The sequence below is a fragment of the Corticium candelabrum genome, chromosome 5, assembly GCF_963422355.1.
Source record: "Corticium candelabrum chromosome 5, ooCorCand1.1, whole genome shotgun sequence".
NCBI classification, from domain to species: Eukaryota; Metazoa; Porifera; class Homoscleromorpha; order Homosclerophorida; family Plakinidae; genus Corticium; species Corticium candelabrum.
This window is the reverse complement of record NC_085089.1, coordinates 1,679,938-1,684,037: the sequence shown is the minus strand read 5'-3', so window position 1 is coordinate 1,684,037 and position 4,100 is coordinate 1,679,938. Positions and strand designations below refer to the sequence as shown.

The window sequence follows — 4,100 nt, the reverse complement described above, 5'->3', positions numbered from 1 at the left end:
CGACAACCCATATCAAGGGCGCCATTTTGTTTCCATGCTTGCTACGTAAAAAATCTGTCTAAAATCATACTAGGCTACTGCTGTTTCTACATTAAAGTGAGTTTTACGTTGCTACTTGTTGCAACTATTGGACTATGATTTACTTCTTCAGAAGCTCGATTTGTGTCGTTTCCTGATCATCGTGGTTTCGGGTGAGAGCGCTACCGAAATACAGAGATTCCAAATGAACCGTTTACAAGATTTCAGTTGTTTCTGTCAATATTTTCACTGCAGGAGAGACGTTGTATTGTTCAAACAACCGATCTGAACAGTTCTGACGCTCTTCAAGGAAAACCTCGCGCTTTGGCCTCGGAATTCCAACATTTATAGCTGTGTTGTTCTGTACGCGTTTCTTTCTGCAATGAATGGTATAAATAAAACGATGGCTCATCATCAGAAGCTCAAGTTACAAAAGGTGTAAATGCGATGCTTAATCACATGTTACACAAGCACACATGTATACTCATGCACACATTTGTTGACTGGCTAGAGTTGTGTTTCCATACAAGGGCATTCATTTTCATTTCAATTTTTTAACTAATTTTGTCATTGTCATGCTCTTGCTTCCTAGTTCACCTTGACTCTGATTCTTTTCTTTCTCTAACTCCTGTTTTCTTTTACGTTTCATCTGCTTGCATAGAATGTGTAAGCGAACAGTCAAGTACTTTGATAGTAGCTTCTGCTTGATATTATAACAATTGAGGAACAAATCATGTACTGTTATTTCTTCAGCCTTGTCCAACAATATTCTTTTCACATTTTTTGATGTCATCAACACTGATTCATCGAAGTTCCTTAACATGACTTCTACTTTGAGCATCATAGAAAATGCTTTCTCTGATACCTGAGTAAGGCATCCTTGCTTCTACTCTTTTAGAATAGTGAACGTTGCTGAGTCTTGATCACTTAGATCACAGCTGGTCACTTCCACAAAACAACCTGTGCAGATTTCTTCATTTTTCTTTATGCTGTGTAGACAGTATCCTACAAGGTAATATAAGCTGTTCAACTCAGCCTTCTGAATGTCATCTATGCAATTTGCTTCTGATATTTCCACTTCAAAATCTTTCAGATCCAGTTCAGTACTTGGTAGCCTCAATGGCTGGTCAAGAAAGTCAATTGCTATGTCTCTATCATCTTCTTGGTAGTTTCCTTGATATGCATGAGGTTGTTTCAGGAACTGTGCAATGCAAATGACTTTTAATGCGTATTTAAATGCCAGTGGTGAAGGAATAGGATTTTTTAGCCTGACTAAACTAAAAAGATTTTCAAGGCAATCTTGAGTAAGACGACTTGTCAAAAGGAACTTGTATCCCATTGAAAGCAACTCCTCTTGGATACCAAGAACACTGTTTGTAGACATTATAATCCCTGCTTGCACGGGTTTCCAGTCATTTTTATCTCCAATTTTCATGCTCTGTACTAAATTGATAATAGACGTAAGAAATATTAGAGCTTCTTCATATTTATCACAATTCAATCTGCTTAGTGCAACTGCAGGGTACCTGCTTGTCATGAAATCAAACCACCGGTTAAACACATCCAGAAACCAAGCAGTAGAAAGATATTCATTTCCTCGGCCTTCTTCTTTCACAAGGTATTGAAGTCCAGAGCTCACCGACTTACTAAACAGATGCAGTGCATGTGATATTTTCATTTTCTCAAAATGTGATGGAGAAATAGTGGCGTTAGTTAGCTTTGGTGCTAATTTTAAATCATGATGGTTCTCAAACTCTACTAGATCTTTTACAGGTGTAATGGACACAAAACTACAGTTCAAGTTGTTTGCTTTATCAACATCATCAGGTAGAGTGATGACTTTGCCACTAACCAAAGCTGCCTTAAGATTCTTTATTAGGTGAGGAACATCAGCGAGAAAATATAACCATTTGGTTGGACTTTGAGGATGTACTACTTTGCTAACAGTATTGCAGTGTCTTCCAGTCATGAGGCCAAAGCTTCTCCACAGTGCTCGGTTTGCAGATCCCATGTCACTAGTCACAGCTATGACATGTAAGCCTATCTTTGCAGCACATTCAATAATTCCAGCACAATTGGTTTTATTACAGTTCCGTCAGTGGAGTTTCCTGGGAAATGGTATGCTACTGTCTGTTTCCACCGTGATGACAGTCCTCCCAACATAAACACAAGAGCATGAGTGGCACTACCACAATGACCAGGCAAAGTCACATTCCCAAGCAATTGTCCACTACTTGCATCATACTCAATACTAGGTGTAATGGACATTTCATCTAATGTGAGACAGCAGACTCTTTCCTCTTCACACAAATTATTTACCTTCACTGCTAAGTATTCAAAAACTTGGCTGAGTATGCCGGGCTCAAATAGAACTGTTTCCATCCGTCGTTGAAGAGTTCAAAGAGATGGTAAAGGGTACTGCTGTTTTAAAAGTAAGTTATATCCTGTGGCTCCACATGCAAATCGAAGTTGTAAGGCTTTTTTCACTGTGGCAGATGACCACCGAATTCCTCGCATTCCTCGGGACAATGCTAGCAGCTGATCTTCAGCAAACAGTTTTTTAATCTTTGATTCCTGACTTGCCATTTGCTTAGCAAGTGCATTATTTCTTCTTGTAATTTTGTGCAGTTTGGCTCTTGAAACTTGTTATTTGGCTTTCAATTTTACGACTTCTCTAGCTGTTGTAGAGGAATCAATTGAAAGGGTATTAGATTCATCCACATCTATATCTAGATCTGCCACACTGGTTTCATATGCTACAGAGTCATGTTGAGTTGCTTCATCATTGTTGGAATTATGTTCAGCTGTACATTAATCAATTGAGATAGATTAGTTAACTTGCATTAATTGTACTTGGTTCTTCATAGTAGTAATTTAAACAATTGAAAAATGAAAACAATCCCAAGATTGAAGAAACTTCTACTAAACTTTGAAACTATGTCTACATGTGTGCCTGTTGTCATTACTGCGTGTGTGTGTGTTCTATCATGTGTAATTTGCAGTTTTCTTTGTGGTTTTATAAATATAGTACAGTTGATTGAGATGTTATTAATTAAGTGAAGAACAATTCATGCACTGACATAAACGTGTGAACTGTTGCATAGTGACTTACATTTTGAAAATGGTTCTGGTGAAACACCACTGATTGAGTACATGTGGTCTCTCAAGACCAGATTCACTTGCTTGGAAATGTCCACTGGATGTCTTGCTAATGGCGATTTTCTAATACGTTGACGTCGTTCCTTGTGAGGAAATATGGTTGGAACAGCGTTCCACTTAAGTTTTCTTTTTCCATCAGCCCTTCTGCACTCAAATTGTGATTCATCAAAGTGTGCCTTCAAAATGATGAAAATTCCATGTACTTCTGCAGGAGACTATCATCATTATTTAAAAAATGTGCACAAGTGGACCAACTTAGCATGTAGCTGCCAGACATACCATCTAGGCAGTCTACAAATAATATCTATATTAATTAGTTCAAGATCTGAGTCTACTAGAACCAAATCCGCTTTGGCTGACATCACAACGCGTATCTACTGTACCGTAGTGCGTGAGAAACATGATAAACGCTACGGTATTTATGTACCTCGCACAGGAGCGCATATGGCGATGCTATCCAGTTCTTGCGACTTACTCTAGCCTCCCAAACTTTTCTTCTGGCACGATCCTTAGGGAACCGAAACATTTTGAATCCATTTTCTGATCTATTACTACAGTTCCAAGCGCAGCAGTTAACCATAGTCTCGCTAGTGGGTCGAAACGCGCCTAATGCCGGATACTGTCTACACACGACTGGAAACAAAATGGCGCCCATGCGATCACGTGATCACAAATTCCATAACGCCCATGTCGCAACTCTCTTTATATACGGCTCTGAAAATACCCGTAGCCTCGAACTTCCAGACCAGTGAGCGCGCGAGTACAAGTGTTGCGAGGCGTTAGGCGATATGAGAGCAAACTGAACCAATTTCTCCCTTTGGTTGAACAATTTTAAGCTGGCTATGCGGGATTAAGTATTAGTACTTGTGACAAAAAACTGGTCATATACTCTCTACCAAAAGTCACGTGTTTGTTCACGTGAT

General features: G+C 39.1%; 1 long non-coding RNA gene across 1 annotated transcript; it reads left to right on the top strand.

Annotated features, from left to right (window-relative positions):
• LOC134179747 (uncharacterized) lies at nucleotides 1-352 on the top strand. Its single transcript, XR_009969894.1, has 3 exons — nucleotides 1-96; nucleotides 152-191; nucleotides 274-352. It is a non-coding gene; the product is annotated as an uncharacterized LOC134179747 (long non-coding RNA).
• Nucleotides 353-4,100: the final 3,748 nt, after the last annotated feature.